The 27,257-nt window shown below is 49.2% G+C and overlaps 1 long non-coding RNA gene and 1 pseudogene across 1 annotated transcript; both read right to left on the bottom strand.

Moving 5' to 3' along the window:
• Positions 1-14,253: 14,253 nt before the first annotated feature.
• LOC149854790 (uncharacterized) lies at positions 14,254-17,566 on the bottom strand. Its single transcript, XR_016438773.1, has 3 exons — positions 17,404-17,566; positions 16,215-16,466; positions 14,254-14,430 (listed from the first exon to the last, which is right to left on the bottom strand). It is a non-coding gene; the product is annotated as an uncharacterized LOC149854790 (long non-coding RNA).
• LOC149854791 (U2 spliceosomal RNA) lies at positions 17,262-17,416 on the bottom strand (annotated as a pseudogene).
• Positions 17,567-27,257: the final 9,691 nt, after the last annotated feature.

Below are 27,257 nucleotides of genomic sequence, written 5' to 3'. Positions count from 1 at the left end.
CTCACCTCTGGATTACAGTGCTCAGGATTTACAGGTTTCTCTGCTAGTCCGCCCACTAGGCCTCCCCGTCGCAGCCCTTTGTGCTGTAAGGCAGCTTTAAAGCTGGCTGACCCAAGCAAGGGGGGATGTCTTCTGTGGGACACATTCCCAGGGGGGAGGGTCTGTGAACAGAGGTGCTGGCACAGCACTGATGGGTACAGCCCTGCTTTGGGTCCCAGCTTGCTCTCCTCCCATTATGCCATAAGCTCCTCCAGACTGGGAATGACAAAGAGCAAGAGAGTCCAAGCACCTTGCCAGCACATAACAAATCTGTTACAACAACCATTAATCAGTAGCTCTTTGACTAAAGCCACTGCTCTAGGCATAGGAGGTGCCTTGCTAAGGCTGGGCACCCAGTCTTTCTAGTGCATTTTTAAAGTTTAAGAATCCCAAGGCACTTCATAAACTTTGTAGCACTGAAATGCAGCCACCTCTGAGCAGGAGCTGAATGACAGCACAGGGACACAATCCACCTCAGCTGCAGCTGGAAGCAGGAATCAGATCAAGCAAGCCCTATTACCTGTGTCACACAGGAGAGCAGGTCAGATTTAGTTCACTATAAAAGTGAATCTCACAGCCAGCAGGAAGCACAAAAGGATTTTTTAGCCAGACCACAACTCTGACAGCACACAGATCTTCGATTCCCCTGTAGGACTGATGTTACCTCAGAAGGTTTTCCCTAGAATCCCACGCTCACCACATTGAGGCAGGGTACAGAAGTACCTTAGAAACTAACTGGTTCAGAGAGGCATAAGCTTTCACAGACCGTGGCCTATTTTGTCAAGTTCTGCTTCCTACAAAAGCTTATACTTCTCTGAACAATTTAGCCTCTAAGGTTAGTGCTGCCCTGCTTTCTGCCTGATTTAGGATTAACTCAGATAACTACCTCTGCACTAAGTGCATCACTGGCACCTCAGAGCCTGGCAGATCAGTTGACCAGGCTATATTAGCAATGGGCATTTCTAGTGAGGCTACACAGGCTAAGTGGATGCGTAGCAGGAAAACACTATCCCCTCCAGATTGGCCCATATAAGCCTTTTCTCCACTGCCCTCATCTTCAGTCACCACCCTGATGTATGCCGCGGGGACGTCACTGAACACCACTGAACCAGCCCTGTCCTTCCCATACCACACACATTTCCTTTTGCTTGCTTACTCACTCTGCCTTCTGCACAGATCCCCAGGGTGCCTTAGCATGGTCCCTACTTCTACAAACCACAAGGTTTCACACAGCAGAAAAGCACTGCTCCTCACAGTATTAATAATGGAGAGCCTGGGAGAACTCAGCGGTACAGGAGCACATTAGCATTTGGCTGTCTTCCTGCAGGGGGCAGGGTGTTGTAACATCTCCGCCTTCTACACTCAGCCCCAGCTTTGAACACCTTAAACCTTTGATGGTGCAGATTTCGAGACTCTCATGAGCAGCTGTTAAATCCTGTCTCGGCTCATTTGGAAAATAAAGAATCCAGAATAATTTACACATGTCAGTAACATGACACAAAGATTCTTCAGGACAAACAGACAGACTCTGGAAAGATTTCCTGAAAGAGGAAGCAAAAGAAAGACCAAATGCCAGAATGATTCCGGGTCAGAGAGGGGAGAGTTGTCGCTTGGCAAGCTAAGAGTTTTAAGCTGCATACTTATTCTTTAAAATCACTGCTGCTTAAAATCTCTTGTGGCACCCATTGCATTGCAATGAAATGTGACAGCCCGCACAGTGAAGACTCCCTTCAGAACCGTATCTGGCTATATTCACACATTGCGGACATTGCTCATATAAATGTTACAATAGGAATTTATAACCTTCTTTGCCCTGGGTTAAGCGGAGTAACTCATCCTTGGAAGATACCCGAGCGGAGAATCTGTCGCACTACAGCCAGCAAGGGAACTGGTTAAAAAGACTGTATTTTCAGGAAGGAAATCTAATCCTGATGGAATCTACTTGTTGGAAACACTTTACAGGGAACAAGATTACTTGTAAAAGCAGCTACTGGTGTTCAGTTGTAAGTATGGACTTAAACATGTTACAGGTGTACAGCAGCCAGAGGATTCAACAGCGCTTTCTACTACAGGTGTAGCAGTCTTCAGAAGCAGCTACCTGCCCTACTTGAGTTTAAATAGTGGTGTTGTTTTGCTTACCCCTAAGACAGAGTAATTCAAGTTTACCCAGTGTCATAAATATTCACAGAGTTTAACTCAGCGTCACTCAGGCACATACCCTGTGCTCACCCACAGCTGACATTTTCTCTTCTTTGCAGCCATTTCCCTTGTTAACTGTATTAATTATAATTGTTAAATTATTTGGAATCTGACTTACCTTCTAAAGCACCAGGACTCTCCTCTCTGCCAAGTGTGTTGGAGAGAAGGTAGCTCTGTTCTTCCAGAGGCAGCTCAGTCAGCTGGATAGGGAGGACCTGTTTTGGATATAAATCCCCACAGCTAAGCAAAGACTTACAGCCTGCCCCAGAAGGGGAGTAGAGAAGAGTCCACTTAAATCCTGCTTCTTGCTTGGAAGTACTGGCACCTGGGAACCACTGGATGGAGATATTGCTGTGAGGTAACTGAAGCCAAGTTTTCTTTAGCTGGAGTCTGAAGTGCACCTGCCTCCTTGGTAAACTGTGCCTATAATTGCCAGGCATATGTGAGCCTGTGTGTGTGAGCGAGAGCTATCACCAGGCTACTGTATCTCACAAGCCTGCCTCTCCCACTCCCCTCCCAGCCTCTCATTACTCAGGCTGCTCTTGCGCTCAGACATTCATTCATCCCCATCCAATCCATCCTGGCCCACGGCTATTATTCTGAAGTTGAACTAACACACCACAAGGCGCACAGCTCATCCTTCATTCTCTGGCAGTAGCCCTCCCCATTTTATTCAGTGTTTCCTCCTGGTTCAGTCTCTTGGGAATTAAAGGCCACCTGAAAAAAAGCTAGGTAGCATCCTTACACGCTTGTTCCTGAGGGCTGGGGGTGCCTGGGTAGGGAACTGAGCTTTCCTCTGAAGTGCATTAGATTTTTTTTCTTAATATTCAGATTTCTTTCTTTGCTTCATTTTGCCTGGCAGTCTGTATAAGTCTGTAGGTGCTGATCTCATCAAACACAGCGAGAGAGCAAAATCTCAGCCGCTGAGGAATGGACCCAAGTCAGACCCTTCCCTGGTAGATTGTTTTGTTAAGGAGAACCTAATGACTCAAGTGTCTGAAAAAGTTAATGATATCAGATGGTGCAAATCAACAGAGTTGAACCAGAATGGAAACTGTCTCACCAGCCTTCATACAAGAAGGTGAAAGCAAGAGCTGTCTGCCCTTTCTGCAGGCTCAATGGAGAAGCAGAAAAAATAGTTTTGGTCTAAAATACAAACAACCCCAGGAAATGTTTCAGGCCCTCTTCCCATATTTTAAGGGGCCAAGGATGAGAGGGAGATATGTAAGACAGGGGCTCCTGCAGATCACCTTCACATTGTAAAACTGGCTGACATGCAGCAGAGCTATGACTCATCCATCTTGCAAAGGCAGGATAGAGATCTACCTTATAGACTAACTCACGGATGCTCAACCTCCAGCCTGCAGGCCAAATGCAGCCCATGGGGACTTGGAATTTGGTCCACGGGGTTTCCAAAGGGTCAGGAAATTTGGTGGCAGAAGAACAGTGGCAGTAACTACTGACACCCCTCCTCACTGCCAAAATCCCAAACCCTGTGTGATGGGTCAGAACCAGGCCACCCTCAATCCCCTGCACAGCCAGATCAGGGCATATGGGTCTGGGCACACCCTCTTCCATCCTTCCCCTAAGGCCAGGTTGGAGCCAGACCATGCCCCTTCCCCCTCCACTTATGGTTTGGGGCTGGGCTGGGCTATGCCCCCTACCACGGCTGGGCCAACCCTCCCTGGGCCAGAACAAGCCCCTTTCCCCCACACAGCTGGATTGGAGCTGGGCTGCCCCTACCCTGTCCACACTGCCATATGGGTCATTGCTGTGCCTGCCTCAGCACCACATCGGCTCCACCAGTTGGATCTGGCCTGCAGACAGACTGGGAACTGCCCATTTGGTCTATGCTATCAGAAGCATGATGAGTAGCACTGGTCTAACTGAATTAGAGGAGCATAAGCTTTTATGAGCAACAGCTCACTTCATCAGATACTAGGCTATAAAGTGCAACTCTACCCTGATTTCAGGAAGGCCAAAATGCAGTTGGAGTTGCAGCTAGCAAGGGACACAAAGGGTAACAACAAGGGTTTCTATAAGTATGTTAGCAACAAAAGGAAGATTGGGGAAGTGCAGGTCCCTTACTGAATGAGGGAGGCAACGTAGTGACAGAGGATGAGGAAAAGGCTGAAGTGCTCAATGCTTTTTTTACCTCAGTCTTCACAGGCAAGGTCAACTCCCAGACTACTGCACCAGGCAGCACAGTTTGGAAGGATGATGAGCAGCCCCCAGTGGTGACAGAACAGGTTAGGGACTATTTAGAAAAGCTGGATGTGTACAAGTCCACAGGGCTGGATGGGATGCACCCAGGAGTGCTGAGGAAGTTGGCTGATGAGATTGCAAAGCCACTGGCCATCATCTTTGAAAACAGACAACAATCCAGAGAGGCCCTAGATGGCTGGAAAAGGGCAAACGTAGTACCTATATTTAAAAAAAGGGAAAAAGGAGGATCCAGGGAACTACAGACCTGTCAGCCTCACCTCAGTCCCTGGAAAAATCATGGAGCAGATCCTCAAGAAATTCATTTCTAAGCTTGTGGAAAAGAAAGCGATCAGGAATAGCCAGCATGGATTCACCAAGGGTAAGTCATGCCTGACCAACCTGATTGTCTTCTATGATGAGATAACTGGCTCTGTGGATGTGAGGAAAGCACTGCATGTGATATACCTTGATTTTAGCATGACTTTTAATGCCATCTGCCACAGTATTCTTACAAGCAAACTGAGGAAGTATAGGCTGGATGAATGGACTGTAAGGTAGATAGAAAGCTAGCTGGATTGTTGGGCTCAATGGGTAGCAATCAATGGCTCAATGTCTAGCTGGCAGCCAGCATCAAGTAGAGTGCTGCAGGGGTTCATTCTGGGACTGGTTTTGTTCAATATCTTCATTAACTATCTGGCAGACAGGATGACTTGCACCCTTAGGAAGCTTGCGGATGACACCAAGCTAGGGGGTGTAGTAAATACACTGGAGGTTAGGGCTAGGATTCAGGGTGACCTAGACAACTTGGAGGATTGGGCTAAAAAAAAAAAAAAAAAAAAAAAAAAAAAAAGAAGAGGTTCAACAAGGACAACTGCAGAGTCCTGTACTTGGACAGAACAATCCCATGCACTGGTACAGGCCAAGAACTGACTGGCTGGGCAGCAGCTCTATAGAAAAGGACCTTGGGGTTACAGTGGACAATAAGCTGGATATGAGTCAACAGTGTGCCCTTTTTGCCAAGAAGGCTAATGGCATACTGGGTTGCATTAGTAGGAGCATTGCCAGCAGATCAAGGGAAGTGATTATTTCACTCTATTCTGCATTGGTGAGGCCACATCTGGAGTACTGTGTCCAGTTTTTGGACCCCCACTATAGAAAGGATGTAGACAGGTTGGAGATGGTCCAATAGAGAGCAACAAAAGTGGTTTAAAGGCTGGGGCACGTGACTTCTGAGGAGAGGCTGAGGAATTGGGCTTATTTAGCTTGCAGAAGAGAACAGAGAATTGATAGCCGCCATTAACTACCTGAAGGGAGGTTCCAAAGAGGATGGAGCTGGACTATTCTTAGTGGTGACAGATGACAGAACAAGGAGCAATGATATAAGTTGCAGCAACAGAGGTTTAAGTAGGATACAGTATTAGGAAAAACTCTCACTAGGAAGGTGGTGAAGCAGTGGAACAGGTTACCTGGAACCTCCATCCTTGGAGGTTAAGGCCTGGCTTGACAAAGCCTTGGCTGGAATGATGTAGTCAGGGATGGGTACACTTCAAGCAGGGGACTGGATTAGATAACCTCCTGAGGTCGCTTCAACCATAATTTTCTATGAATCTGTGACTTCAGACTAACAAGGCTAACTACCTTGCTCCAACAGACTGCATGTTCTTGACACCTGTGTATTACTAGCTAGTGAATAGATAGCTGCCTGCCCCCCACCGATTCTTCAAGCACTTCTGCATGTGCAGTACTTTACTCCTGGCTTCCCTGCAATCAGTTACATGAGCAGAATTATCTAACTGCACATTTGCACAGTGGAAGACCAGCTACAATGAGTCTCCACTTACTGCTGTTAGAGGTGCAATTGCTGCACCTGTGGCCAGAGCCAAGCACCAAGAGCAGAGGTGTGCCAACATAGGTCTCAATGGGCACATCCAGGTCAGTAGGAACATGTGCTTTGTGGCACCTCAAAATGAGTTTTGCAGAGCCTCAAAAGCTATGGTGCAGATTGAGAGGTTCTCCATGCTGCAAACATGCAGTGTGAAACCAAAATTAGATACCAAGAAATCCTGGCATCTAAAGAAAAGTGATAGGGGGCAGTTTCACAGCTGGTCACAGTCATTGGCTCACCTACCTGTCTAGGTAGTCCACACACCTAGCCTGCTACACCTTTTATGTAGCTAATCAGTAGCTGTTGCTGAAGTGAGAGGCTGCCCATTTACTGCCCCATGCCAATAACATAATACACGGCTCTGAATTTTCTCTTAAGCCACATCCCATGCTTCTATTGTGGGGTTGGAGACATATAATGATGCCTTCTCTGCCTACCTAGCTTTCTGACCCCACCTGGATCCCTCTCTCAGGAAGCCTAATCCACTATTCTGGGCTGCCAAGCTCCCTAAGCCCTTCTCCCTCAGCAGCAGCTCCCTCCAGGACCTCTGGCCACACAGGCCCTGGCCTCACTTCTAGGCTAGTCAGAACCCCAGGACCCTGGTTCTGGGCATCCCTAGCAGTGCATGTTCTGGCCCCTCATTTGTTCTGGTCCTGGCCCCAGCATTGATTAGCTGAGGGTTTCTCTGGTCAGGTTTTTGAACTGCTCACCCTCTCATACAAGTCTGCCTTCTTGGGCCCCTCCAAACCCAGATCACTCAGTCTAAAGCCAAGCTATGCAGAGTCCTTCAGGCCCACCTATGCAGACCCAGCTCTATACAGCCTTCTCACTTGATCACTCTACTGCTTTCTCACCACCCCCCACTAGGCCCATTACTCCACCCCTTCACTGGGGCTTTCAGCCTTATACCCCCTGGGTCTCAGGCCTGATGATACACCTGGACCCCTCACTTATCCCCTCTATAGGGTAATGCACCAGGTCTTGCAGGGGTGAGACTGTATGGCACCCCATCCTCACCTTTCACTAGGAAGGCACTGGTGTGGCATTTCTGGGAACTACCCTGCTCCAGGCAGCCCCACTACACCATCCAACCCCAGCAGGATATAGTTTCAGGTCATTCTTCAAGACCAGGAGCCTCCTCTAGCCCCACAGATCCTACCCATAACCCCCAGGGAACAGCCACTCCAGCTAGCAATACTGCCTCTCTAACTCCCTGCAACAACTGCCCAGTCAACTCTGACGGCCTGGGTTTATATTGAGGCTGCGCAGCCTCATCCTCCAATCCAGGAGCCCTCCCAGGGTCATGTGACTGCCTAGTCAGGCCCATCATACCTGCCAGCTGCTCCACAGCCTGTTCAAATCTCTTAAAGTGGTAGGCATCAAAGGTGCCTTGCTACAAAACCACTAAAAAAAAAAAAAAAAAAAAAAAGTAGGGCAGCTCATGTGACTGTAGTGTACACTACCAGAAACTGTAGCCTAGTTGGCCAGAGCCATTCTCTGGCTGCTGGCCAGTCTCCATGCACCTGGATCACTGCTGCTGCAGCTCCAGGGCCCCAGGTAAGGCTGCTGGGGCCAGCTCAGGTGCTGGCCCCAGCCTCCCCTACCCCACCCAGGGCAATTTGCCACATGCATGCAGGTGAGGTAAAAAAAACACTCTCAGTTCGTTTCTTTGGAGGCTCAATGAATATTAATGATCCTTCAGGCACACATTGTTGGTGATACAAAAGGGTATATATTTGCAAATAGGGTCAGAGAGAGAGGACAAAAGATCAAAACCCTCTGCCCACCCAGAACACCCATCAGCAGGCTTTTATCCCCTCTCTCCTGAACACATGTAGAGAAGCAGGAACTCTCACAACTCATTTCCGGTTCATACAAACATGCATGTGAATACGTCACATCATGCCTCGCATGTGTATTATAATTAACTACTTAAGTATGCGGGGCGGATAGGCTTAATATGTATTAGCTTATTGCGCGTGCTTAGAAGGGACCCGAGGTTATGAAGGGTTTAAATTCAAGGCTAAGATGGCAATTACTCTTATCTAACCTAAAAAATGTGGGAGCCATGAAAGAAAGTGTGATTTAGTGTAACAAAGAGATAGTAAATTTGCAGAACAAAGAGAGAGTGATACCTTAGTACAAAGAGCCCTTGGTAGTTTTCCCTTCAATTTCCAACCCCCCTTCCCTCTCCCATTAAGGAGACAAGGAGGGCTAGCAGCTGTGTTTTTCTAAATCTGCTATTGATAATGCATTTTTAATAATATTTCTAACACAGGGACATTTCCCAGGGACATGTAGCAGCAACACATCTATGTGGTGCTGCTCCTTGTCCTGTAGGGAAATGCACGTTCCCACTCATCTGGGTGTACCCATTGAGAGCTAAACAAGTACGCTGCAGATCTGGATACATACTTGTGCTCCTAGTCCCAACTATAGCTCATGCTTCTGTATCTTCGCTGCTTGATGAGAATGTCAGCATGCTAACTTGTGCTAGTGTTCTCTCTTTCTTCTATGCAGAAATGCAAACACACAGAGAACAAAGCTAATTATGTGCCTGCCTTATGGCAGTCGCATCCCTTTGCAGGGGGGCAGCCCTCCATTCTAAGAAAGTCAGGACCAATGCAGCACAGCAGGACCTTTGGCCATCAGTGCAGTTCAGCTGGAATTGATGACCACACTTCAGAGCCTCTTGCCAAATGTTCTGGGGCATATTTTGTAAAACAAGGAAGCCTCAGCACTCTCCAGCTTTGCTACAGTGCTGCCTCTGCTAGGAAATGATTATGGAAAAGTGGGAAGGGATGCATTTGCATGCTCATTCTGAGGGGTGCAAATGAATGTGGTTCTTCTACTCTTTGCCCAAGCAGGAGACACCTACCATTCTTCCAGGAAGTCAGAGAGAAATCTCTGACAACCAATGCAATCCAAACAGTAGGAAAGAAAAACTTGTTTTAAGCCTGGAAAAATTGCTGGTTCCAAGTTCCCTGCATGGTGCTAACGGGTGCTGTGCAGCAGGAGGACTGTATTTCTGGTATGCTTTAAAGCTGGATTCTGGATCAGTTGTGGTTACCACAGATATCACAACCAAAGCATGGGTGTTAGGATCAGTCCCCTGACTGTCTTTCAGCTTTGCTAGTTAGGTTTTATCTTGTTTCATGGCTGCTTTTATAGCTACATTTCCCCCTTCCCCTCCACTTCTTTGTGAAGCATTGCACACTATTACTGTGAGTTATTAAGTATCTGCTGCCTTCCCCCAAAAAAAGTGGTTGCATTTCCGTGGAGGAATCCTAGTATCCATGTGCCTGAGACACAATAGTTTGTAAAAGGCACTTGAGAAATCAGTGAGCAGGCAGAACATGATTCTCATAAAAAAAACTGAAACTGTTTCTATTGGCTTAAAACAGCTGAATGAATTTTTAGATCCATTAAGAAATGCCTCTCTGATTCTAATGCATATAATAGAGTCCACTGATTTCAAATCCAAGCTCTTGTGGGGATCCTTAAAGAAACAAGCAGCCCAAATGAGATTGTGCTGGAGGAGGCAGATTCATTCTGCATTAAACCTAGGTTGCTCCAGCTGTACCATATGGAGATGCTCTTATGCTATCCTCTAGCTTCTCCCTGCCCGGCCAGTGCCTCACCTACACTTGGATTGCCTTGCTTTCCAGTCTCCAGAGACAGTGGTACAGATACAACCCTTGTGTAGGTTCTAAGGAGCAGAGCCTCTCAGGCCCTTTCGGACAGACATGTGCCTGCTTTAGTTTCACAGCACTGTCAGAAACCACTCCTGACCCAAACTCCCTCAGCTCTTAAAACCCCGCCTCAGCAAGGCAGTGATGACAGAAGCTTCTGACTTGACGCTCTGAGTCCTGCGCAGTCTGTCTAACACAAGCTGTGCAGACCACTGCTGGGGGCAGAGGGCGCAGCTTCTTCCCCGCCAGCTGTGCTGGCCAGGGCAACACAAAGCAATGAATAGTGGAAGTGGCACTTTTTGTCTGGCACTCAGACAGCACCGGCCTCAAAGCTTGGGCTAAAGTGGAAAGCTGCAGTAAGCTTAAGAACTGTATCCTCTGGCATGATGCACAGAAGGGGCCAGGGTTATAAACATGTGCATGTAAGGCTGAATCCTGCACTTCCCTGTACACACAAAACTCTCTTGGTAATCCATAATGGGAGGGACCCAAGGAGTAGGTGGGCAAAGAACAGCTGTACTGAAGGGCTTGGGCTTTATGTGAAGTCAGCCTCAGACGTGTGTTCAGGTTCAAGCTCTGAAGCCTGCGCTGGGGATGAGGGATGGGACATGGTAGCAGGCTGCAGGCATTAGAAGTCACTTCTGGTAGACCAGAGCTAGTCCTGCTTCCTCCTGCAACTGACACCGTAGCAGGAGAACAGGTTATAAATCAGGCTTCTCCTCAGCATTGGTGTAACAGGAGTGTGAGTTGGGTTCATTGGTGCTCTGGAAGAATGGTTCCACATACATTCTGTGATGTATTTGTCAAGCAGAGATGGCATTTGGTAGCATTTGTACCCAGGAGCTGACTATGAGTAGGATATAGGGTGAGTGGAGGTTGGTTGCTTAGTATCATACAGTGGGAGGCTGTTGGAAAATAACTGACTTAGCTCTGACTCCCAACACTAACGGCTGGCATCTGCCTCCTCTCCTGCTCCAATGCCACGTGTCCACTCTGCCCTGCACACAGAGCCTCACTGATGCTATGGAGCAGCTGTCACAGTGGGGGTGGGATCGGATGCTCTTCAAGGAGGCTCCTTGGAACCTAACTTTTCTGCTCTGAGTTCTCCTTGCTCATTGCAGTTGTGCAGTGCATGAGAGCATGATTTGATTAGAGCACTCAAAGCAGTCAGAGGCTGGGGCAGCGGTGAGACGTCCTTAGCTTGTGCTGCACTACTTGCAGGGGGTTTCTTTCCCAGCTGCAGCATCTCAAGTGGAAAATGAAACAGAGCAGGGAAGTTCCTTCAAGTCTTGTCCAGCTGCAACCCCACTTCCCAGAGCAGATCCTCTGGTGCACACAGAGGCAACAGTCCCACACACCATCACTCACACAAGGCAGCACTGTTAGGCAGGTGACTGCATCCCCCTGCCAAGCCCCTCTAAAGTCTATACTCTTTCTATCCCCTGCTCACATTGGCCCTGTAACAGCACTCTGGCAACCCTCCCTGTGGCCCTAGGCAGGGGCAGGCAAAATGTGGCCTGCAGGCCGAATGCAGCCCGCCAAGCCATTCTATCCAGCCCATGGGGCTGCTAAAAATTTAGAAAATTAATATTTATCTGCCTCTGGCTGCCCTTGATGGCTTGCCAAAACTCAGTAAGCAGCCCTCCACTTGAAATAATTGCCTCCCCCTGCTCTAGGGGGATGTTAATAACCTGACAACTGATGTCACATCTTTTTGAGCTGATACTGTACTAGTATCTCAGTCATGCTAGGAGTCACTGTACTGCTGGAGGGTTTGTTGATGCCTGACCATTAGTGTTTTTTAAAAATACCAGGGCCAGAGCAAGGACCCTCCTGGAGATCTTTCAGTTGTTATAGATGTCTTTCGTCTCCTTAAATTACTTCTACTTCCAGTAAGTAGCCTGCTTTACATTACCTCTTCCTTTAATCATGACCTAGCATTTCTGTGAACTAATGTCTAGCTGCCTCGTTCCACCCCAGAAGCAGCTGCATTTCAGTGAAAGGCTCCTTGCTGGACAGGCCACAGTTCTGAAAAGCACATTGCTATTTACAGCATGTACTGCACTGTTCAGTTAATCCCTAACAGGAGAACAATAAATGACAGTTCTAAGTAAAAGCCTTCCATGTGGCTCTGCCAGGCTCCTTCCAGAGTCTGCCAAGTCAGACTCACCGGTTTCAATGAGTACAGGAATGTGGCTTTCACCTAATCTGGATCATGAGGCCCAGGCCAATTGTTACTACACAGTTCTGGTATGGAGAAGAGGACCCCTGGCTGCTGCCCTTTCGGCTGTCACCCTTTGCTTCCCTAGCCTGAGTGACAGAGAGCACATCTACACATGCAATTAATACTATTTGGGTTTACTGCGCAGTAATTTACTGCATAGTGAACCAACCCTGGGCAGGCATCTACACATGCAGCCATTTGGTAGCAAATTTACTCCTTTTGAGCAGGCAGTTGGGTTTTCCATTCACCATGGAAAAATGTTGGAAAATGCAGATTTTCTCCTTTAAAGGAAAAAAAACTGCAGGAAATGCAGATTTCTAGTCAGGACTGATAGCTTCATGTCATCCAGAGCCACTGGAATGATGAGCAGTGGCTGGACTCATTCCAGATGGCCTGTGCCACATTCCAGGAGCTCCTTGACCAGCTACACACACACCTAAAGCAGCAGGCCACCACTCTGTGGATACCCCTCTCACAGAGACCTGGCTGGCCATTGCTCTGCTCAAGCTGGCTATCTATGCCTTCTAGCCTACGCTATATTGGTGACCTCTTCAGTGTGGGCAAGGTGACTGCTGGAGAGGCTGTTGTGGAGGTCTGTGGCACCCTCTAGGACATGCTGGGCTACACCATGCTTCAAGTCCACAACCCCCTGGAGAGGGTGGTGGGGTTCTGTGCCCTGGCCTTCAGTGCATTGGAGCCCTGGACAGGACCCATATCCCTGTCACCTGCCCGCCCTGCAACAACTGCCCCTACTATAGCTGGCAGGGATTTCATTCTGTCATGCTGCAAGCTGTCATTGACCACTAGGGCGCCTTCACTAACATGGGCCGTGTGTAGACAAAATGAGGGACATGTGTGCATAACACTTTAAAGTGGGCTAAATGCTTTTGCACTGGTTTAATGGGGTCAGTGTTTGCACACCTCTGTAGAATATTGCGTGTTAATTCCAGCTGCTGTAGGAAATTTGGGGGTGTAATGCACCTTAAATGACTTGGGGCACAGCAAACTAAAACTCCGAGGAGCCAGGAGCCAGAGGGGCTCTGACGAGTTTTAGTTTGCTGCCCCCACAGCCGCAGAGCAAAGCACCGGGCTCTGTGCAGCTCTGCAGTTCTGTAGGAAGCCCTACAAGCAGCCTGGCAAAGCAGGCTGTGCCCAAGAAAAGCGACAAGGCTGCCCTTTGTGTGCCCAGCTATACTGGGCAGTGCATACATGCTCCAACCTCCCCTACACATGTCTCGTGCCTCACAGGTGTTACTACCATTGTCAACTCTGTATGCCCCTGGCGTTGAGCCCTCTGGCTCCTGTCTCTCTGCTACACTCAGGCACCCAGTTCTCTAGTGACTGGCTTTCTGTGCCTATCTCTTGAACACCTGGCTCAGTGCTTCTCTCCTGGGTACCTAGTTCTGTACCCCTTTAGCTGCATCCCTCTGGCACTATGGATGCTGTGCCCCTCTGGTGCTCTGGGCTCACTGCAACCCTGTGGCTGCACCCCTCTGGCTATCTGGGCTCTACCAAATCATATGCCCTTTCTCTCCAGGCACTAATGAGGCCTCCAAACCTCCCCTTCCAGCCTCATTCCGATTCTCTGGACTAAGCGTGAACATAAACACAAGCCCCTAGGCTATAACTTAAATACTAGCAATAACAACAGTGCTATCTGTGCCTCTTTAAGGGGACAAACTTCCACTCAGAGTAACATGCCCATTCTAGAAACCTGGGAGACATCCTGTACAGGAAGTCCTTGGACTTAGAACACAATTGGTTCCTGAAAACCACGTCTTAAGTCAAAAGGTTGCAACTCAGAACTGATTTTCCCATAGGAAACAATGTTATACATGGGGGATTGGTTCCTGAACCTAGGCCTGATGCCCTATTTTCACAAAAAAAACCCTGGAATTTTATACTCAATCAATTATAGATGGGTAATGTAGCTACATTAATGTATTTATATTGTAACTAGCAATCATATTGATTTGGAAGGATTTATTTGAGATGATTTTGCTGGACTTTAAAAGGGTTCTTGGCTGGAGTCTTCTCAGGAGTCTTAGCTGCAGGTTTTTCTGGAGTCTTGCCTGCTTTCTTAACGAGGTGTCCAAGGAAGCTTGGACAGATGTTCTTCAGGGAGATGGGTGACGCAGTGAACTTGTTCGCCGGTGTGGCATGGCATCAGATCAAGCACTGTAAAGCTGAAACCGATGTCAGAAAGTTGAAATGGTGTCAGTTTATATTTTGCACTTACAGCGTTTATAACTTGAAACATTTTAAATCAAGGACTGCCTGTAGTCATATAGCACCTAGATAGTACAGCAGGCAGTACTGGGAGAGCTAGACAGACAGCATCAGGTCTTAAGTATCTTCAGCAGACAAGCACCCCTTCCCTCTCAGTTACCAGGGAGAATGTATGTCTCCTAGCTACAGCCTGGGCTTATATATCCCAGATCCCTGGCTCCTGCCAGTCAGGTGATGTTGGTAGGTGTGGCCAATTACTCCCTTAGGTGTTCCCCTGACAACCTGCAGCTGGGGAGCTTTTTTGGTCTGCAGAGCTCCTTGGCCAGGCTTCTTCAGCCTTAATGAGCAGGCACATTTTAGTGCCCTGTTACAGTGTGTTATTGGGAAGGATACCAGCATGGCTCCCTCAACAGTCCTCGGTGGCTCCAGGAGCTGTCAGGCCTGGGCATGTGCCTGTAGCACAGGCACACAGTGCATGGGAGCCAGGCAGGTGGTGGGGCTGGCCTTGGGGGCTACTGCTGGGGTCCATGAAGCTGCTGCAGCTGGCACAGGGCCACTGCTGTGGGACCTGATGGCCAGAGGCAGGCAGCAGGTGGCACAGGCTTTGGGGTCATGGCAGAGTTTTAAAGGCCAGGCAAAGAGCTGTCCCATGCCCAGGGCAGGAATAACTCTCAGCCCCGTGCCCCTGGGGCAAACCTGAGGGTGGCCACTTGGTGGTGGGGCTGACCAGGAGCAGTTTTGCTCCTGGTCAGCATCTACACATGCCGACCTACACATGCACTACTGCACAGTAGTTAATTTACTACCTGTATTTTGCAGGTAGTAAACTAACTACACAGTAGACTAATTTACTGCCCAGTAAGCACCTACACATATAGACAGTGACACTTTACTGGGCAGTAAATTAGTTGACTGTGCCGTAAAACGTCTCGTGTAGATGCACCCAGAGTCTGTATGGTTGGCAGGACTGGCCTCCTGCTCTTTGATGGATTCTGGCAGCAGGATTCTGGGCAGTGAGAGACGTCATGGTTGTGTATGTTGGTGAAAGTAATAATCAAACAAACAGCTCTAACTACTGGATCTGAACTGTCCTCACTTGTTTTCTTCCTTTCATGCCATTGCTTGTTTTGGCTGAGATGTCCCATCTTATTAAGAGACTCAGAGCCACAAAATTAACCCTCCCTTTGTATGGAGAAGGTGGAACTCTTCCAGCCCAGAAGCAGGGACCTTTGTCATGGTGAAGGCTTAGTGACTGATGTTTATGGCGTGTATTACGTTGTGGGCTGAGAGACTGAGACTCTGCCTATTAACTGTGTATATTTGTTGCTTATTTGTTAAGCTGTACGAAATGTACTTATCAAGTCTTTCTAAGGTACTGATAAATAAAACACAATCATTGCACATTGGAAGTCCACATAGCACAGGAGTTATGTGGGATATGGCCTTTATTGGGGACAAATGCCTACTGCTCCTGCTAGCTAATGGAGTTGCCCCTTTAGATCGAATGGTAGTGGCTCAGGCTTTTATCCATGAAGGGCCCAAGTTCAAACATCAACCATGGCCCAAAGAGAGACTGACATTCTGCATGTGCTTGAGTGCTGGGGAAGGCCACAAAGCAGGAAGCTGCCATGGCTGAGCTCCTTCTGCCTGCCATGGACCTTTCTGATCCTGTGCCTGTGGCAGTGGAGCTTGGACAGGCTTAGCTATGTTTATTAAAGCTTATGGATTTTAAAATCTTTACTTTTTGTTCCTGTGCCTGGCAGCAGTTCCCATGGAAACAGATGAAGGGATTGGTCTCTGGTAGCTGAGATTCACTTTCAGGTGCTGAAACTCAGGGGAGCACAGCCACAGCTTCAAGACATCCAGGGGTTCATCTCAGTCATATCTAGGTGCTCATCTGGCATCACCTAGGTGACTTAAGCCAAGCAACGCCATCACTGATCCTACTTGCACTTCAGGCTTATATAGTGCCCTATAACCAAGGCTCTGGATGCTGGAAAATAAAGAATAATGTTTAGTCCTGTATGAAAAAAATCCCATGAAAGTCCCAGTCAACTATTCCCAGGTCAGGGACAAGGCTGCACAGAACCTTAACAATCCATATTTTTTATTAGCAGAGTAAAAGAAAACTAAAATTACTCCATCCATCAAAGCTCCCAAGCTTGCAACAGGCCATATAAATAACTCCGAGTCACAGAGGTTTTCTGGTGCTGATCCTGAACTGAAACAACAATTAAATGTAGCAGCATTCAAAATGGACCCATATGAAGGAATAAGAAGGTTTTTTTTTTTTTTAATAAAATATACCATTTTATTAGAAAAACAAACACTATCAAACATATTAAAGAAGGGGAAACAAACAAAACCCACCTGAGGTATCACAAAGTTAATACAAGTTCAAATTTACAAATTTACATAATATTCACATAAGAAATAATACCACTTTCAAGTAGCTGGAAAACACCTTCAGAAACATTGCACCCTTGCTTCTAATATAATTACAGGTTCTGACCAATCCCTCACCCACTCTTGGAGACCCTGTTCCACTTTATTGGCAAACTAGGCACTATGAACACATTGAGGAAATAAAGGATCCCACCTGGAGTAACACAAAATTAATACAAATACAATGTCAAGAAATTACATACTATTCACATAACTAGTGTCGCAGACGACTTACTGAAGATTCCATTCAGGGAACATCTTACCCTTGACATACAGGGACAGATTGACCCCTTGATACATAATAGGCAAATACTGAGAAACTTTTTTTTTTTTTTTCCCCCTGTTTTTTTGCATCGGTCCTGGAAGCACTGCAATACCAGGTCAATGCATGGAGTGGATGGAGCACGCTCCGGTTCCACCACCCAATACCAAAAAGAATCTGCTCAATATAGACCTCCTATGGAGGACATATCAGAGACAATTACCCTGGGGAGCTAGCCGACGTGGTCACGCTGCTTCACTGCCAGGTAAGTATCCCACTCTGAAGGAATAAGAAGGGCTGTCCTGCGGAGGAAGAGAGTGCGAAGAGACAGAGTTTGCTCCGACGGAGATACCGTTTGCTCTGAGGGTGAGTGAAGCTGCTTTGGAGGCAGCCTTCTTTGAAGTGGGAGGAGTGATGTAACTCCAGCAGGATTTAGCAAACCACGGGAAGAGTCCTGGCCTGGGATTGGCTGAGAGACTTGTTTAAAAGAGGGGAGCGGTTTTTCTAGGGAGAACGGGGGGGCGGGGGGGACAGGCTGGAGACCAGGAAAAGCAACTCCCACGGCTGCCTCGGAGAGCCCCTGCAGTGCCCTGCAGAAGGAGCAGTGAGCGGCTGCACCGAGAGCGCTGCACTGTGTCTGTTCTCCCTCCTTTCCCCCTCGGAGCAGGACAAGAGAGGAGCTGCCTGTGAAGAGACTCTGAGCCCGGAAAGACCCTCCTGCAAGCCCCTGGGTAGCTGGGTGAGCATTGTGGGAGGGGGGGGGTGCAGGGCCGGGGGAGACTGCTTGAGACTTCCCTGGTGTTTCCCGGTGTGTGAGAAGGCCCTGGGGAGGGGCAGGCTCAGGTGCTGGAGGGAGCCCTGGGCGGGCGGGGCAGGGACTGCTCCAGCCACCAGAAGCCCTGGGCCAGGGAGGGACTGCACTTGCTGGGCGCTGTGAGGCTGTGCTGGGCAGAATGAACTACAACCTGCAGCCCAGCCACCAGGGACGCCGGTCTGGGCAGGAATAAGCTGTCCTGTAGGGGCTGCAGAGGAGGAGCCACCCACCGCCTGCTGCACTGACACACCTGGAGCTCGGAGAGAGACACCAGCAGCGGGACCGCCCACAGCTCCTGCGCCAGGAGACACCCCATCAGGGGCAGTGCACACAGGGTCCTTGGTACACAGTGTGCAAGTTATAGACTGTGTAAATAAGTTATTGATGGCTTATTAGTTGGAGCATCAATGTATTTATACATTGGTTCCTTACTTATCATGGGTAATTTGTATACCTCCCCCTAGTGTAATGTGTATCCAAGAAATATTAACCCTTAAGCCACCATTGCCCCATCATGCAGTGTAACATCTGTTTTATGTTATCTTGTAAATAGTTTTATAGTGGTCTGCAAAGTTGTTTGATTGTAAGGGGAGGCTCTTTGCTAGACCCTGCAGTAGCTATCCAGGGTTACATAAATACAATGAAAATGAAAGCTGCAGCAGAGACTTGAAGCTGGATTTTCCAAAATGCTTGGCTCCCACCAGCACCTAAATAGATGGCTGGATTTGCAAGAGTTCATCTCCCAGTTAAACCCCCAAAATGATGTTGCATCTAAAAGGCATCAGGCATGAAGTCTAGCTGGAAAGTTCCATTTGTCAAGTCTTCTTAGGGCAGGAGCTACACAGTGGGTGTGTCTATACATGCCATTAGGGGGCAGCAATAAACTGCAGAGCTTATTGCTCCATAGCTTACTGATCCTGGGAAGCTCCTAGGTGTGCAGTTTACATGTGCACTCAGATTGAAGCACATTGAGCTGGGTTGCATTAGCCCTGGCTGGCAGAGGGCCTGGGAGGTCAATCTGCCATCCTGGTGCTGCTCCAACCAGGCTTAATGTGCTGTGAAGGGGCTGGCAGGGGCACAAGAATGCTTCTGTGTGGGGCTAGCCGGCATCCTCATGCCCCAGTCAGCCCCGGCAGCGTCTACATGTGTGCTGCTGCAGAGTAAAAAAACTCTGAAGAAGGATAGAGTTTTGTCCAGTTTTGGGCACCACACTTCAAAAGGGATATGGACAACCTCAAGAGGGTTCGGAGGGCCACCTGTTTGTTTAGGGGCCTGCAGGGAAAGCCCTACGAGGAGATTGAGGGCCCTGGATCTCTTCAGCCTCTGCAAGAGGCTGACAGGTGATCTTGTGGCTGCCTACAAATTCATTGGAGGGGACAGCAAGGAATATGAGATGCTCTGTTTACCAGGGCACCCCTTGGGGTAACTAGGAGCAATGGCCACAAACTGATGGAGATCAGATTTAGGTTAGACATCTGGAAGAACTTCTTTTCAGTAAGGGTTGCTAAAATCTAGAATGGGCTTCCAAGGGAGGTGGCACTCTCCCCTACCTTGGGGGTCTTTAAGAGGAGACTAGACATACAGCTGGCTGGGGCTATCTGACCAGGGGGTTGGACTTGATGATCTGCTAAGGTCCCTTCTAACCCAAACATTTATGAATCTATAGTACTTGTAGATACAAGTCCTACCCTGCTGCAGAGTTTATTAGTTTTGTGCGCCCTGATAGGGTGCACATGTAGATGCTGAGATGTTTACTGCACAGTTAATGAGTAGGGCTGCGCGAAGCTTCGGTCCTTGATTCGATTTGGCTTGATTCAGTGGCCGAGTCTCCAAATCTGAACTGAATTGAAGGACCCTTTAATCTCCAAATTGAGTTGGAACCCTCCAAATCGATTTGGAGATTTGGACATAGAGGTATGTAGAAAAAACATTTAAAGCTGTCTCTAGGTAGCAGAGGCTCACGAGTGCTGCGATGCTGGGGCGCATGGAGTATCTCACCAATGTGTGGGGGGTGCTCCCCAGCGTGCTCGGCAGCAGACCCGGAAGTGGACCAGAAGCACTTCTGATCTACTTCTGGGTCCGCCAGGGACCGTGCCGGGAAGCCCCCCCTGCGTTCCCCTGGGTCAGCGACTGGTGCCTCCTGGGTTTGTGGGGGAGCATCCCGGGCTCCCCGGCGGCCCATTGCTGACCTGGGGAGGCACGGGGGACCCCCCCCAACGCGCTCCCCGGCAAACCTGAAAGTGGGCTGGAAGTAGTTCTAGTCCACTTCCAGGTTCACTGCCAAGCACATGAAGGGCCCCCCCGCACGCCTGTGGGACGCTCCATGTGCCCCAGCATCACAGCGATCACAAGCTCTGCCTGCTACCTCAAGGTATGTAGAAAAACTGTTAAAGCTGTGTCTATGTCTGAATAACTGATTTTCCAAATCGGCATTGAATCTTCAGTTTCAGATTCAGCCGAACCGAATCAGGGACAGTGATCCAAATCAACAAACCAAATCACTGTCCCTGATTCAGGCCAAATCTGAATCGAAAGGGTCTGCTTCACACACCCCTATTAATTAGTCAACTGCACAGTAAACATCTTGTGTAGATGCATCCAGTTTGGGATAGGGATTAATGGAGATCGCTGAGCATAGCTGAGGCTGTGGGAGGACTGAAGGTGGCAAAATATAAGTGAGAATTTGGCCAAGATGCTGTAGTTGAAACATCAGCTCACATGAGAAGTGTCATAAAATCTTTGAGGACTGGAAGGGGCCATAGCTTGGTTCCAGGGACACTTCTAACCGCCCCATTAGTAATCCAGAGTAGAGTCTCACTACAGTGGCCGTGGCTGGCATTTGTTCACTACAGAGAGTGGTCAGGAAGCTAAATGACGTCTTGAGAGGCCTGGATCCAATGCCCTGCTTCCTGTACAATCCTAAACTACTCATTTCGTGCCTCAGTTCCCCATCTTAGCACAGCTTTATATAAGAGTTGTGAGGATAGATATGTCATAGATTAGCCAATTGCCCATCAGGAATGATGCAGTGGGGGGACAGAGTTAACAAGGACGTATCACTGCCACCCAACGCCCTACACTGCCACTGCTCTGCCACTGGCCCCGTGGGCCCCCCTGCACTTCACTCACCCGCTCTGGCCCCTCAGTCCTTGTCATCATGGGGGCAGGGCAGACAGGAACGGAGTCCTGTGTCTGGCCCTGCCCCCGCTTCTCGTCTGGCCTCGTTTCCCCCCCCCCGCCAATCCCACATCCTTCCCCTTCCCCCCAACTGTGTCAGGTCTGGGCCCATTGCTTCCTCCCTTCCTTCCTCTTCTGCCTCCAAGGAGCAGGGCCGGGGGAAGGGGGGTGAGGCCAGCACTGCTGGCTTCACCCCCCCCGCCCCCGGTCCCAGCTCCGGCCCTGTTGGGGAATTGGCAGGGATGGTGCTGTTATGACAATGGGAACTGAGGGGTAGAGTGGGGACGTTTCCCCCTTAACTCCGGCTGCTCCATCACCACTGGCTGCAGAGAGCAGGGCTGGGGGCAGGAAACCAGCAGCGCTGGCCTTGACCGCCCTGTTCTGTCCCCGCCATCATGGCAGTGCTCCACCATGCTGCTCCCACAGCCTCCTATCTGAAACGCTGTTGGAGCACTCTGGTTGTTTCAGACAGCCTATCAGAGTGTGAACATAGCATTATGGACAGGCTTTTATTATTGAATATTCATAGATGCTCATTCACTATTGTCACTGCATACCATACTTTCAGGCTAGACATTGATCAACTGTATATCACCTAAAATGGATATTGTAGTCCTGTACCATGTCAGATGACTGAAGCCAGAAAATAAAGTCCAGTTTTCTTTCAGCACCTCATATGTCACATTTTCTTCTACAGGCCCTTCAGAGTCCCTAGCACTTCCTCCCATAGCACTAAGGCTTCTCTCCAAGCAAACACCCAACCTGAGCTGATAGGAAATGTGGATTCCTGGGATCCAAATATCACAGCCAAAGTGGGGCTGGGTGGAGCAGGGAGATGGAGGTATTCAGGCAGCGAGCAGCATGGCAGATGATAGCTTGGCGGGTGGGGTGAACTGGGCTACCTCATTCAGCACAGAGGTTGAAGATGCAGAAGAAAGAGTAAACTGAGTAAAGTTCATCTGCAAAGAGGTGGGAGGGTAGACCTGCTCCCAGAAGGGTCTAAGGTTTTTGATGAGAATCAACATGACATAGGTAGAAGCAAAGGAGATGTGGGCACTGCCAATGCCATGCCACTGCAGTGATGGAGACACAGTTGGTTAACATATATATATGCTCAAAAGATCCTAGGAAGAAAAACATCCCAGGCTAAAGCAGAAGACAAAAAACACCTCATCCAGTTTCAGTTACCTTCTTCTGAAGCCAACTTGCCTCCAGACTCTTAGATCCCTGCCAGACACGCAGGTAAAGGCATGAGAGGAGCTGATATGCAATCCACACAATTGCATTTCCTGCCCTGAAACACATGCGTGGCAGGAGGTGTGACTGTAGGATCACACATCAGATCCCATCACTACTTAATCCCAGTGCAGGGGGTTCCCAGGATCATGCACCAGCTCCCTCTGCACCAGCAAATAGCAAGATCCCACTGTTGAGGATTCCCTCTGCTGATGGGGCTTCCAGCCACCACCATGCTCTAAGCACAGTGACAGGCTCTCCCTGGCCATCAGTGCTACAGGACCCTTGTACCTTCATGCAACTACTAAGTGGTACTTCTGTAGCAGTGTAATGGCCATTTTGGGCACTGAGGGCACTGACAGATGTGCAGCATTCTACTATAACTAATGGCACTTCACAGAAAGCGCTGTGAATTACAGTGACCTCCGGACTCATAGACTTCATAGACATTAGGGCTGGAAGGGACCTCGGGAGATCATCGACTCAACAGAGAATCACTGTTGGGTTGGAAGAGTGGGGGATTGAGCTCCACTTTGGAACTGATCCAGGAGGAGCTGTGTGTCTGCAGCTTCTGATCCCACCTCCACCCTCCTCTCCAGTGCAGACTGGGCAAGGAAGGGTGTTTTATGTTCTAGCCTAAGTCCCTGCCCTCAGTGGGGCAGAAGCTATTCCTGTAGGGCACGAAAGGCATTCATGAAGTCATCTAGTCCAGCCTCCAGTTCAAGGCAGGACACTCCTTGATTAAACAATCCCAGTCAAGTGTCTGTCTAACTTTTCTACAGGTCGCTCCAGTAGGGGGAAAGTAGGCTCCCTGCAGGTTTCTTGGAGCCAATTTCAGGCATTTTCCAGGGCAGGCTCTCCCATGCCTCTCATTGACTGAGGGAGCCCACCATGGGGCTGATTACCATTAAACACCAGCACACAGCCTGTTCTTCAGCTGTTTTAAAAAAGTAAAGATCATTTACTGAACAATAACTTTTAAGCAAAGCTCACCACTTAGAATTCTTAATAAAACCATAAGTAAACTCTATTAAGCAACTTTTATTGAGTGCTGAACTGATAGAATAATAGAAATTTAGGATTGGAAGGGACCTCAGGAGGTCATCTACTCCAACCCCTGCTAAAAGCAGGACCAGCCAACTATATCATCCCAGCCAAGGCTTTGCTTAGCTGGCTGAGTATGGGCTGGGTAAGTGGGGTGAGGCTGGGAGGGAGAGAGGCAGGTACTCTTCCAGGTGCCTGACCTCACAGCCATGTGTGGGGCAGGGGCTTTCCCTCACCTGAGAGCACTTCTCTTGAGCCTTGCTTTGCTCTGCTGCTATTTGGGAGAGGAGGGGAATTTCCCTTCCCTTTTCTGCAGGGCAGGGCAGAGCTAAACTCTGGAGACCTGTGCCAGGTGCCTGCCACCACAGCTGTGCATGGGATGCAGGGTGCCCCCACCACAAGGGCTTCTACCTGCCCAGACCAGGTTTTCTGAGTCCTGCTCTGCCCCACTAGGCAAGGAGGGGAGGGGAAAATTCCCTTCTGCTCCCAAGTGGTAGCAAAGCAAAGCAGGACTTGGACAGCTGACTGGGGGGAAGCCCCTGAAGTGGGAGCAACCAGCATACCCATGCCTGCAACCCCTAGGGCAGAGGGTACTTACCTACTCTGCTCTGGGTAGCGCTCTTAAATTCCCCACTAAAGCAGGGAATTGAACATCTTGATTGGCTAAGCCTCAGCAGAGACTCAGTCTGTGCTAGGCTGACCCTGGAAACATGGGGCTTCCAGTGTTTCTGGGGTTCTGCTTCTTTTCTTCTCTGTGCTTCAGGTAAGCTGTTTTGTTTGTTTTTTAACTTTTCTCCCTGCCTTCCCTATCCCCTGTGGTTCAGGTCATTTCTGGACAACTTGCAGTTTTCTGGGGCTTTGGGGGAAAGGCTAAATTTCAGGCTTTCCCCTGAAATTCCCTAAAGCCCAAATTACAGTGGTCCCTACTCATACATAGTGAGAAAGTTCTTCCTAATCTGCAGCCTTTTAGCCCTGTTGTCTATGGTTACTGAGAGGTCTGTCTTCATTGCCCTTCAGGTATTTTGAGACTGCTATCAAATCCTCCTTCAGTCTTCTATTCCCTAAATAACCTTAGTTCTTTGAGGCTTTCCTCATAAGGTATGTTTCCCTAATAATTTTTGACACCCTCTGCTCTTGTTTATCCAATGAATCTTAAACACGTGTGGTGAGTGGACATTCCCCAGAGCACTCTCCAGCCCCAAGGGAAAGCCCAGCCCATAGCACTGTGCTGGGAAGTGGAAGATGCAGATACAAACACCCACAAGGTGAAGGGGCCTACAACCTGGTTCTCCCATTCTCTGAGTAACTGTCCTACCCACTAGGCTGTTGGATTGAAAAATAGGCATATCCTTCTCTTCCCTGATAGTCATGTTTTTTCTATGACAAAAATTTTGGGAGTCACCCTATTCTACACACATGCCCAAGTGATTCTATCTGGCCTGTGTACCTCCATAGCCATAGTGTAGCCTACTGAACAGGCTCAGTAAGGAAGTACCAGGCAAGCATAACTGTTCTGGATCCCAAATTGCACGTAAGTGCCAGATACTGCAGTTGTATGACTCATAGTTTCATAGTAGCTAGAGTCGGAAGGGACCTAGGTAGATCATCTAGTCCGACCCCCTGCCTTAGCAGGAAAGAGCACCGGGGTCAGATGACCCCGGCAAGGTGCTCATCTAACTTCCTTTTAAAAATCCCCAGGCTAGGAGCCTGCACCACTTCCCCTGGAAGCTGGTTCCAGGCCCTAGCCGCCCTGACTGTGAAGTAGCGTCTCCTAATATCTAATCTAAACTTACCCTCCGCCAGTTTGTGACCATTATTCCTGGTCACTCCTGGCAGCGCACGGGGGAACAGGGACTCCCCCAATACCTGCTGATCCCCCCTGACCAGTTTGTAGCAGGCCACAAGGTCCCCCCTTAACCTTCTCTTGTGGAGGCTAAACAGGTTCAGGTCCCGTAGCCTCTCCTCATAAGGCTTGCCCTGCTGACCCCTGATCATACGAGTGGCCCTCCTCTGAACTCTTTCCATATTGTCCACGTCCCTCTTGAAGTGTGGCGCCCAGAACTGGACGCAGTACTCCAGCTGCGGCCTGACCAGTGCCGCATAGAGGGGGAGGATCACCTCCCTGGACCTGCTCGAGATGCATCTGTGGATGCATGACAGGGTACGGTTGGCCTTCTTGACTGCCTCCCCACACTGCCGGCCCATGTTCATCGTGGAGTCAATGACGACTCCAAGATCCTTTTCCATCTCTGTGCTGGCAAGAGGGGAGTTCCCCAACCTGTAAGTGTGGTGCCGGTTCTTCCTCCCCATGTGCAACACCTTGCACTTATCAGTGTTAAACCCCATCCTATTCTCATCCGCCCACCATTGCAACCTGTCAAGGTCAGCTTGTAGCCTATTGCACCCTTCTAGTGCACCCACATCCCCCCACATCTTAGTGTCATCAGCAAACTTGAACAGGGTGCTTTCTACCCCCTCATCCAAGTCACTGATGAAGAAGTTGAACAGTGCGGGCCCGAGGACCGAGCCCTGCGGAACCCCACTGCCCACGTCCTTCCAGGTCGAGAAGAACCCATCCACTACCACCCTCTGGGTGCGGCCCTCCAACCAGTTGGCGACCCATTTGACCGTGTGGGCATCGACACCACAGTCTCCCAGCTTTTTGATGAGGACAGGGTGAGAGACAGTGTCGAAAGCCTTCCGGAAGTCCAAAAAGACTACATCCACAGCAACCCCTGCGTCTAATGATTTGGTGACCTGATCGTAAAAGGCCACCAGGTTGGTCTGACAAGACCTGCCACTGATGAACCCATGTTGGTTGCCCCTGAGCATGCATTCCCCCGCAAGGCCCTCCTGGATGTGTGCCAGGATAATTTTTTCAAAGAGCTTACCCGGGATTGAGGTAAGACTAACTGGCCTGTAATTTCCTGGGTCCTCTTTTTTTCCCTTTTTGAAGATAGGGACCACATTGGCCCTCTTCCAGTTCTCCGGCACCTCGCCAGAGCACCACGAGTGCTCATAGAGCCGCGCCAGGGGTCCCGCAATGACCTCGGCCAGTTCCTGTAGAACCCTAGGGTGAAGATCATCCGGACCAGCGGACTTGAACACGTCCAGCCTCTCCAGAAGTACCCTAACTAACTCCTCGCTAACCCCTGGCCCAGGCGTGTCTCTCCCGGGGCCCGAGGGGGGCCCAGCAGGGAGGTGGCTGAACTGGTCCCTACTTAGGAAGACAGAGGCAAAGAAATCGTTAAATATGTTAGCTTTGTCATCTGGCGTGATGACTAAGTTGCCCATCGTGTCCTGCAGGGGCCCCACATTACCCGGGACCCTCTTTTTACCCCCTATGTGTTTGAAGAAGGACTTCTTATTGTCCTTAATCCGGGAAGCTAGTCCTATCTCCAACTCTGCCTTGGCCCTCCTGACTGCCCCCCTACATCCTCGGGCGACTGTAACATAGTCCTTCTTGGTGATGATGTAATGGCCACTTAGGCATGTGGAGGTGAAATAGGATCTAGCCCAAAGTAACTCAGTTTTGTATTCCACCAGACCTGCCTTGCTGTCACCCGCATACAATGCAAATATCCTCCCTTCCCCTCAATACAAGCTGCTTTGAGCACTCATAGAGGCATCTCTCTAGGACAGACCATAGTGCAGCAACAGCAGAGAGCTCTGCTCTGTCAAGTTGCTGGGGACACAATGGTTGTGAGCATCCGACACAGAGTTAATACCCCTGTAGTCTGTGAATGGTGAGGATGTGACTGTGGCAGTGAGGTATGTGGCCCATCCTCCTGTAATTGAGTTCGCAA

This window comes from Crocodylus siamensis, chromosome 12, assembly GCF_052110815.1.
Source record: "Crocodylus siamensis isolate JL-2025a chromosome 12, ASM5211081v1, whole genome shotgun sequence".
Taxonomy (NCBI): domain Eukaryota; kingdom Metazoa; phylum Chordata; order Crocodylia; family Crocodylidae; genus Crocodylus; species Crocodylus siamensis.
This window is presented reverse-complemented; position numbering and strand designations above follow the sequence as displayed.